The sequence below is a fragment of the Octopus bimaculoides genome, chromosome 12 (genome assembly GCF_001194135.2).
Source record: "Octopus bimaculoides isolate UCB-OBI-ISO-001 chromosome 12, ASM119413v2, whole genome shotgun sequence".
Classification (NCBI taxonomy): Eukaryota; Metazoa; Mollusca; class Cephalopoda; order Octopoda; family Octopodidae; genus Octopus; species Octopus bimaculoides.
Window position 1 is genome coordinate 21,654,345 of NC_068992.1, and position 11,442 is coordinate 21,665,786.

At 36.9% G+C, this 11,442-nt stretch overlaps 1 long non-coding RNA gene across 1 annotated transcript in view; it reads left to right on the plus strand.

The window, feature by feature from the left end:
• The window catches only part of LOC128249195 (uncharacterized), a 59,731-nt gene that overhangs the window by 5,394 nt on the left and 42,895 nt on the right, over positions 1-11,442 (plus strand). Inside the window, exon 2 of the long non-coding RNA XR_008265303.1 lies at positions 4,917-5,049. This is a non-coding gene — a long non-coding RNA (uncharacterized LOC128249195). The remainder of the gene's footprint in view (positions 1-4,916; positions 5,050-11,442) is intronic.

The window sequence follows — 11,442 nt, forward strand, 5'->3', positions numbered from 1 at the left end:
TATATAGAGAAAGAGATATATATAGAGAAAGAGATATATATAGAGAAAGAGATATATATAGAGAAAGAGATATATATAGAGAAAGAGATATATATAGAGAAAGAGATATATATAGAGAAAGAGATATATATAGAGAAAGAGATATATGTAGAGAAAGATATATATATAGAGAGAGAGATATATAGAGAGATATATATATATAGAGAGAGAGACAGTGATTGATAGATAGATAGATAGATAGATAGATAGATAGAGAAGAGAGAGAGAATGGGAGATATCTAGACAACGCTGGAGTAAAAGTATCACATTTTAGTTTCGTGTGAAGTCGACTTAACACTTCTCTCATGGGTTGACCAAATAAGTCCCGGTAATGTAGAACAGTCGATTTAATCAACAGAATCCATGCACTCTAACCTGAACGAAAATCAGCCATCTAGGAAGCATTCGCTCGATCTCTTGAAAGCTGCAGTTCGATCTTCCGAAAATTGCCCTTATTATGAAGGAGCTTGCGTTTGAGTTTCTTTACATTTAATGAAAAATAGAACTGCCAGCCTTTGCACTTATCACCTGTCACACAATCTCTAAGCCACCGATCGTGAAATCATTTTTAAACATTCATAAGAAAGAAAAAATGAAATCCGAATTAGTTTTAAACATGCATCGTCGTGGCATTCCGTCGGTTACGACAACGCGGGTTCCAGTTAATCTGATCAATGGAACAGGCCTGCTCGTGAAATTAACGTGAAACTGGCTGAGCACTCCACAGACACTTGTACCCTTAATGTAGTTCTCAGGGAGATTCAGCGTGACAAGGCTGGCCCTTTGAAATACAGGTACAACAGAAACAGGAAGAAAAAGTTGTGGTGAAAGAGCATAGCAGGGTTCGCCACCACCTCCTGCCAGAGCCAAGTGGAGCTTTAGGTGTTTTCGCTCAATAAACAAACACTTGCAACACCCGGTCTGGGAATCGAAACCGCGATCCTACGACCGCGAGTCCGCTGCCCTAACCACTAGGCCATTGCGCCTCCATTAAACATTTATATGTAAGGTTTAAAATCATAAAAATTTTAAGACTTGATACTGAGATTGAAAGGCAGGGGCGAATTATGCCAATCTAATCTACATATGCATAGTAATCAGAGTAACCTTCATAATTTTACCGAATTAGGTGCATATTTTGCCATATAAGGAAAATGTTGCTATCGATCTATTTTATTCAGGATAGGCACTGCTTACCTTGCGTGCCTAGGCGGCACGTCTCTGGTATGTATACATATGTATGTATGTATGTATGTATGTATGTATGTATGTATGTATGTGGAAACAGTATTGTATATTTTTTTTATAATTTGTATATATTTATTTTATTATAAATGCAAAACAACACCACGGAGGAATCGATGTAAGCTTAAATAATAAACCGCGATAAGTGAACCACGATAGGTGAACCGCGATATGACGAAGGATTACTGTATATCTATATGCGTACCTATGCGCGTATTTATGTCTTTTATGTTTTTGTGTATATGTGTATGTATTTATATACGTATCCACGTATGTATGTTTGTGTATGCATATAGTATGCATATGTGTGTGTGAGTGTATACTTGTGTATGTATGTATGCATATGTGAAGGTTCTAGATACGTATGCAATGTATGTAACGTTTATATGTACGTATATGTGCATGGGTGTATACATAAATGTATGTACGTATCTGCGCATGCATGAATGTCTGTATACAAGTATGCAGGTAATATATATATATATATATATATATATATATATATATATATATATACATACATACATACATATAAGTGTATGTATATTTGTACGTACGTATAAATGTGTCTATGTAAGTACGTATGTATGTATGTACCTATGTGTGTATGTATCCATGTATGTATATACATATGAATATATGTATATATGTGCCTATGTATATGCGTATGTATGCATATATTTGTAGGTATGCATATGTGCATGTAATATACCTATATGTGTATACGTATACATATGTCTATGTATGTATATACGTATGTATATACATGCATTCATGTATATATATATATGTATATACGTATACATATTTCTATGTATGTACTTATGTATGTGTGTATGTACGTACGTATGTATGTATGTATTATGTATGCTTGGATGTAAGTATGCATGTGTGTATATACATATATGTATGCGCGTAAGTACGTATGTGCTTTCCAATGAAGGTGTCTTTGTGTGTGTACGCACGTATGTTATATGCGTAGGTGATAACAATTTAACACCAGTGTATTGTTCGGAAGATATTAAGAGAAAAGGTGTGCGTGGGACGCGAGACGTGAGATAAAATCTTCTACGATTGTGCTGTGTTGAGAATGATTGAATGAGCTAGCTATTAATGAGGAGTAGAGAGAGGAAAACGAGAGAGAGAAAGAGAGAGAAAACTGATAGACAGACAGTGACAAAGGGAGAAAGGGCATTGTCGTGGAATTTTTGAATAATGGTGGTCAAGAAAGTATGTCAGGAAGATGCAGGAAAGTGATTGATTACCTAAAGGGGGAGTTTTATCTCAAATTACACTGCTTCGCTCAGAAAAGATATACTTTCACAGCCCCAGTAGATCTCACTGCACGATTCGTCACTCTGTGTGTGTGCGTGTGTGCGTGTGTGTGTGTGTGTGTGTGTGATTTTTGTTCTTTATATTTTTCGTTTCTCTGGTCTGTTTGTTTTTTTGGGGGTTTGTTTTTTTTCTTTCTGTTTAGATAAGTCGATTGCTTTTTCACCTCGATAAAATAAGGGTGACAATGAGAAGTCCCTATATTTTATTGATTTACAAATTCCCGAGAATTCTGAAATAAAATTTTACGCCACAAAAAAAAAAAAAAGAAAAAGAGAAAAATCTGTTTTCCAAACGGTAGGTTTTATTGCTAGTTATAAAATAAGTATAGTTGTTATGTTACTTTGAGCGACCATCACAATAAACAGCAGTGACATATGTTATGTCGGTCGTAAAAATAGCCAACTCTTGATAATGACGGTAGCCAAACAAAATGGAATTTGAGAGAGGAGGATGCGTGCGGTAAGAGGGGAAGGCTATAAGATTCGGAAATTCTCCCTGCTTTTCAAACATTTCTGGTATTGATTAAGCCACATAAAGTCCGTCTGAAGTTTGATTTACTTAAAGCGATTCTCTTCAGAGTAGATTTCTATAGAGTTGTTCGGTGGCAGAGATATGAGAGAGAGAGGGGTGATGGGAACGGTGGGAGAAAGAGTGGGAGTAAACAGAACTCAATGAAGCATGTTTGAATTACCTATAGTTAGATTTGGCCAGACAAACAGACGAGCAGACAACCAGACAAGCTAGCAGACAGGCAGACAGGTAAACAGGCTGTGAGACAGACAGATTGACAAAGAGAAAGATGGGAAAACAAGCAAGTAGACAGACGTACAGATAGGTAGACGGACGGATAGATGGATTGAAACATACCCACAGACAGGCAGACAGACAGATAGGAGACATACAGAGCAGATATATATTAATACTCACAAGCAAGACATAGTGATCGGGACTTATGTACAGTAGAGGAAATCAGTTGCCTGGCATGTGTCAACGTAAAACAAAAGATCGACGAAAAAGAAAACTCGTGCGCTGAAATATAGAGAAAGTTACAGCTACTCCATTCGGATAATAAGTTCAGATTTGTACCTGTAATTATTCGAGTACAAGAATATGTAACAAACTGCCAGAGCATCAATCTATTAGGGTTCTCAAAACCAGTGAGAAGCTAATTAAAGATTACAAATACAAGTTATCAATATAACTATCAAAATATGTAAAAATTTCTAAAAGTTTAGCATATAGGCGCAAGAGTGGCTGTGTGGTAAGTAACTTGCTTATCAACCACATGGTTTCCAGTTCAGTCCCACTGCGTGGCACTTTGGACAAGTGTCTTCTACTATAGCCTCGGTTCGACCAAAGCCTTGCGAGTGGATTTGGTAGACGGAAACTGAAAGAAGCCCGTCGTGTGTGTGTGTGTGTGTGTGTGTGTGTGTGTGTGTGTGTGTGTGTGTGTGTGTGTGTGTGTGCGCCACACCTTAGGTATCGAAATCAACGCAGAACAACCTGATAGCAAGTGCTTTGCTCGATAAAACAACGCCCTATCCGGTCTGGGATTCGAAATCACAACCTTGTTATCGTAAATGCAACACCCAAACCATATGACAAAACATTCTATGCTATTGCTTGGGAGAGGAAACTGAATACCTCTACTCTGAGTGGTGAGTAAGAAACAAACTGTAAAACGGTCCGGCAGGAAACTCCTCACGTCATTTTTTTTCCACACATAAGTATAGAAGGAACGTGTTTACGTTCTTATGTATTTTCTATGCATGTATATATGTATATGTACATAAATTGATTGTTAAATTGACATACATACATGATCTGGATCTCGACTGAAGAGAGAAAACTCCGATTGACCTGTCCGTGTTTTCTTTGTATCGTCTATCTGTATGTTTTGTCCCTTTCGTGTATCACCTAACTGTCTGGATGTTTTGCGTTCTTGACCCACTCTGTATTATTTATATATATATATATATATATATATATATATATATATATATACATATATATATAGCGGCGTACGTACAACTTGTCTCTTATATGTAAGTATACATACATATGGATGTACGTTCAGACAGACAGACAAATAGATAGATAGATATATAGATTGATAGATAGATACATAGATAGATAGATAGTGGCTGCGATGTTTTAATTTTAATGGAGATTGTGGTGAGAGTGATGGGAGTTATAATGAGCATGATAGTGATAGCCTGGTCTTCCATTTTCCGTATTTTGTTTTTCTTTCAACCTTTATTCGTAGGAAGATCAAAGAAAGTTCTTTTTATTTTTAGGTGCAAAAGGATTGAACTCTGGGGATAAATGAGGTCGATGATGTTCAATATTCAGTGTGAATTGTTATAGATTATTAACAAAAGGACGGAGACTAGCAAGAGGAAGAGATCAATTCTGAAGAAGAAAATATTGGTAAATTGCTTATGGTTTTTTTTTTTACCCGCTCTGGATTTTTGTTGTTGTTGTTGTTGTTGTTATTATTCTTGTTCTTGTTCTTTTTCTTGTTTTTGTTGAAGTTGTTGATGACGTCTGGGCGTAAGTTTAACCCTGATTATGCAAACCCATTACTAAAAATGTTCCGCCCGCGACCATCCTGTTATATTTTTATTTTTCTGTTTCTGCCCGGGCAGATCAATGCTTTGTGAATGGATTTTGGTCAATGGAAACCGTGTTGAAGCCCGTCGTGTATGTATGTATGTATGTGTGTGTGTGTGTGTGGGTGTGTGTTCCCCTTCACAGCTTGACAATCATTGTTGGTTGGGATACTTAATCGAGACACCAGCACCTGTTCTGACACTGTCGATCTATGTATCGCTGACGGGGAGATGACTCACTGCTGCTCCTAGCGGTCGAATGTCCATCATTGGCAAGACCAAAGAAGGTCGAAATTACGTGATTTGGTAGTCTAGGCGCTGGAGGTAGTGGGGATTTATTTCTCTACTGGCAATATAAACAAGAGTGCGTTTTGCTCCAAAATTCCAATGCCAGAGTTTCCCCCCATGGCAACTAATGTAGTAAAATGTGTTCTAGTGGAACGTCTCTGTTTGGGTGGGAATAAAGGGATAAAAGATATCAGTGACTACGTTGTACGATGTATACTTCCATATTTTAGATGTTACAGTGTTATTTCCGGGAGATTTAGTTGTTACTTCTAACAGAACGCGCGACTACTAGACGTTCCTACAAGGATTATTGTCGTCGCTGCTGCTGCTGCTGCTGCTGCTGTTGTTGTTGTTGTTGTTCTTGTTTAGACTATGTTGTGAAGGCACATGGCTTAGTGCTTAGGGTATTCGGCTCATAGTCGTCAGGTCATGAGCTCGATTCCTAGGGGCGTGTTGTCCTTGAGAAAGTCACTTTATTTCACGTTGCTCCAGTCCACTCAGCTGGCAAAAATGAGTAGTACCTGTACTTGAATGGGCCAACTTTGTCTCACTCTGTGTCACACTGAATCTCCCTGAGAACTACGTTATGGGTACGGTGGCGGTGGTGGTGGTGGTGGTGGTGGTGGTAGTGTTATTAAGTGAGGGAGCAGTGCATGCCATCAAAGTGACGGTAAAATATACAAAGCCCAGTATACCCATCATGACTACCCGTCTGATAAGGGTACACCAGGCGCATGCACCACAGCCATATGTGCGCGACATAGTGATCTCATATTAAGATAAACAGTGCATGACCTTGCAAGTGGGACCCAGTTAGATTTTCTTCAGATCGAGTAGCCCATCCCGCTCAAAATGTCCCTGAATAAGGGTTGTTTAAGGATTTTGAACGAAACACCCATGTTTCCATAGGTGAATTATCCAAACCCCAAAGAATTGCTTTCAACACATGATTCTGTCCCACTACTTCTGCTCATGATCAGAGATGCACATATCATCAGCCACTAAAGGACATGCTCAAATGGTTAAGGTCAGACAACTGACAAGCAAATCTGTGGTATTGAGCAGAATATTCGCAGTAGCCCATCTTTTATACCAAGACAAAACAATGTACATGAATATTATTATTATTATTATTATTGTTGTTGTTGTTGTTGTTGTTATAACAATGGAGCAGTGACTTTCGCCAGTATCAGCTGATCCATTACGACAAAGTATGCTTAAACGGATTCCTACCAATAATGAATTGGAGACCACAGACAAAGGGGCTTGAATTGAAGCAAATACCGGTAATGGTAAAATACTAGTCTAGGCAACATTGGCATTAAAACGACAATGAAATATTTCAGCTTTTATGCATTAAAAAAAAACATCTTTTCGTGAATAAACACTACTGAAATTGGAACGCTTCTAATATGCCTATGCGTTAGGGCGGCGAGCTGGTAGAATCGTTAGCACGTCGGGCGAAATGCTTAACAGTATTTCGTCTGCCGTTACGTTCTGAGTTCAAATTCCGCCAAGGTTGACTTTGCCTTTCATCCTTTCGGGGTCGATTAAACAAGTATCAGTTACGCATTCGGGTTGATATAATCGACTTAATCCCTTTGTCTGTCCCCTCTATGTTTAGCCCCCTGTGGGCAATAAAGAAATAAATACGCCTATGCGTGTTTTACGCCACCATATACGGTAATAATTCTCGAGTACTTAACATAGGAGCTGGAGAAAATTTTGATATGGAACTGTTTAGGACATAATAGGACGAAATGGTTTACTTTTGCTGGAAATGTGTATGGAATTGAATTTGTTTGCTTGTAACAGATTCTTTAAATATAAAGAAATTTACAAAGGAACTTCAATGCATCCAATTCCAAAAAAAAATTTGACACGTGATTAATTATGTTGTAACTGGAAGGAAAGACTTGAATGATATGAAAAACGTCCGAGTATTAAAATGTGCATTATTTGACACGGGTGATAATCTTGTGTAAACCAAGCTGAAGTTCAAAGACCCAAATTTAAAAAGCAAAATTTTTAACGCTTAAAAATCTTTATGTTGTGCTGCTAAGCTAAAGCAAAACTCCGTCAGGCAAGAGGGAGAGCAAAGCTTTAATTCGCTTGTTGGTGTCGTAATATACGTCTTCAAAAACAAATTTTACCCAATTTCGGAAGAATTGTGGTTGTTATAAAGTCCAAAACAATGACTTGTTTGACGGTGACGATTGACTATATACGAAACTTAACTTTACAAAGCGATTTAGATAAATAACTCTGTTTACCTAATGAAAATTTAGAGGCGCAAATATTTGAGAATTGTCAAAAGTTTCGGAAGGAAATCAAAAACCTTCAAAGCAAGTGGCGAATTGATCTCGTCTGTAATCTTTAAAAAGCATACGACAAAAGGATAGATACTAAAGAGCTTTACTTTCTTATAAATCAAACTTATGGTCTTTGCTCAATTTCTGGTTATGGCTAAAGATGGCAAAACACTTACTAAATATTTAAATAAGATCTGTCATTAGTGGTAAATTTAGTGATAAATTTAACGATTTGTTAAATTGCCGTATGCTTGATGAGTCACCTACTTTCAATATAATAAAAAAATGTTGAGCTGCAAGCTTAAAATGAACAGTCTCCTAGCATTGATGAGATTCTGGTAGAAGTACTCAAACTCGAGGCAAATAGGATGTTGGCTCTCCGTACAAGCTTATGTGTAAACCGCTGGAAATGAAACAGTTTTTCAAGATTGGAAAGACGCATTGCTGCAGGAGTCTACAAATACAGAAGTAGTGGTGAGGTAGACGTTAATTCTAGAGTCATTTTTCAATGCTGTAAGGAAAATATTGAACAGAAACATTTTTGATAAACTACTTAACAAGTTGGAATATCCTTTCATCCCGTGTCTCAATCCGGTTTTCACGCTAGATGGGGGCATGGTATTTTCAGCTCGTCCGTTGCAACAGAAATGCATTTAATGATGATTTGATTCATTGACCTCGCTAAGATCTTGCATTCAGTGACCCTTGATGTGCTGTGGGCAATTCCCAGGACAGTTGATTGTCCTAATAAATTTATAAATATTATCAAATCCTTTTACAATGATATGACAATATATGTTGTTATTCGTGAAGGATGCTGGTAAATGTGTAGTGGTATGAGCAACAGTGTTTGTGTGTGTGTAGTAATGTATGCATAGTAGTGTGAAGGCGCATGGCTCAGTGGTTAGAGCGTCGGGCTAACAATCATGAGATAGTGAGTTTGATTCCCGGACTGGACTGTGTGTTGTGTTCTTGAGCAAGACACTTTATTTCATGTTATTCCAGTCCACTCAGTTGTAGAAATTAGTTGCGACATCACTGGTACCAAGCTATATCGGCCATTGCCTTTCCCTTGGATAACATCGGTGGCGTGGAGAGGGTGGGAGGCTGGTATGCATGGGCGATTGCTAGTCTTCCATAAAACAACTTTGCCCGGACTTGTGCCTCGGAGGGTAATTTTCTAGGTGCGATCCCATGGTCATTAATGACCGAAGCAGGTCTTTACCTTTTACTTTTAGTGGGTGCATAGTTGGGTATGCATTGATGTATGTGTGATAGCGATGAGTGTATAGTGTACTAGTCATGTGTATTAATATGTAGTAGTGTGTATATGTAGTTGTGTATGGAGTGATAAACATGAAGTGGTGTAAGAGTTGTAAGTCGTGTACTTGTAGTTATATGCTTACTAGCGTATATGCAGAGATGTAGATGTAGTGGTATATGTGTATGGCTTACAAGTGGTGCTATGATTGCTGTATATGCAGTGGTGTATGTATACTTATCTATGTATCCGAACTCATCTAGCATGCTTCAAACGATGACCGAACTGCTTCTCTAAGCATAGCTCTACTATCTTTGCTATAAAAATATCTGAAACACTGCACTATTTTAACTGGTGATGTGATACTTAAAGTGAAAAACACACAAGGATACTTTGCTTAAATTCTGACGTCAAAAATTGTTTCTTGTAGCGGAGACACGTTATTAAGATTTCTTAAACGATGCCATTTCTCACAGCTATGTTTCACCACTCGCTTTCCTAAACACTTCACCATTCTTTTAACCGATCTGCAGCAAACATTTATTGTTCTCCAACAACTAAATAATAAGGTAAATAAAATTATGCCGCTTTCATTGCCAAAATGTAGTGATAATGCTTAACTGTATTTACAAGCCCCGAAGAACTTTCTGATTGATTCTTAAAAGTGTGTATAAGACAACAGTTAATTGGCAATTTCACGAACAAATTCCATCATTATTGAGCTGAGAAATCTCCAGTTTATTGTAATGTTTGAAACACTGAGATATACTCTTCTCTCTTTTTAGCTGGGTTGATTTTTTTTCTAGATTTTCTATACTTTGTTTATGAAGTATATGTTGGTTTATTTGCGATACCCTTCATAATAATACACGAGGAGGAAGACTCAATTTCCTTAAACATTATCTTAACGATCGATCTAAGCCATATTCAATTGTGTTGAAGCCTGATAGCAATGACACAACTGTGTTAGTCACTAGGAAAGATCTAGAAGAATTGTCATATATACAATAGCTGCAGTAAAAGTAAGACTTCTCAGAGAAATTCATCTTCTTTTTTTTTTTTTTTTTTTTTCCTTTTACCTTTATTTGAAAAGTAACTTATCTATGTGTGCGAATTAGAAACGAGATATTGAAAATCAAAATATGAAGTTTTCCAATGCATAAATCCATCTTTTATTTGAACTATTTCTTTATTTAACTTATCTTCGAGATATCTAAATTTCTTCATTTCTAGATATTTATTTTGGAGCATTCTACTCTGATGAAATCTACCAATGGATAAATTGATTGTGTGTCGAATATCCAATCAAATTATCGGCAGCTGAATTTCTGTCACTTGCAATGTATCCATGGCTAAGAATACTGAGGATCTAGTTATAAGTAATTACGATGGGGTGGAACTTATTGCTGGAGGAAGCAACCATCGGCGTTTTAACCTTACGGCCTAGTTATCTTATAGTGATTCCGTATAGCGAGTGATACTTGGTCGAGTTAATATAATGTTGTGTTAATGAACAAAGAAAATGTTGAGTGTTCAAACCTGTTGCTAAGAAATCACTGTATCTATGAAAACATCGCTAAAATTTCAACGTCTTCTAATCAGCTATTAACAGATCTCAGAGTCTCGGGTTATTAACATCGGACTTCAATAAAGGATTAGACTTTCAATTATATGCTCCACTGAACTCAAGAACTCTCGTAGCTTACAGGGGTGAGTTTATAATATTCAAAACAATATCGTTTCATGTACATCTACATATATGCCCACGAGGATATCGTTTCATATACAGTAATCCCTCGCCATATTGTGATTTATTATTTAAGCTTACGTCGATTCCGCCATGGTATTGTTGTGCATTTATAATAAAATAAATATACACAAATTATAAAAATAATATTAAGAACATATAGAACTATTTCTACTTCCCGGATTTTCACCTATCGCACGGGATTTTGGAACGTAACACTCACGATAGTAGTGAGATTTGGTCTCGCTAACCATTAACCTGGCACCCTATTATTTTGACTCGAGAACATGGAGAGAAATAGAGTTCTGATTTTATAAAAAAACAATTCTGAAAGTCTTATAGTTAGCATTAATAACTACTGCTAGACAAAAGTTTTTATGGAAAGTTCTGCAGGATTAATATTGAAAACTACACAATGCATTCATTATTTTATGTCCAATGGAAGGAAATGTATAAAATATCCCAAATTAGCTTTCAGATGATTCAATTGACATTAACATAGTCATCATCATCATCATCATCAACACTTGGACATTTCTGCCTCGTGTCTTTGGACTCATAGAGCCAGTTACACGGCATATATGGTATATATATATATATATA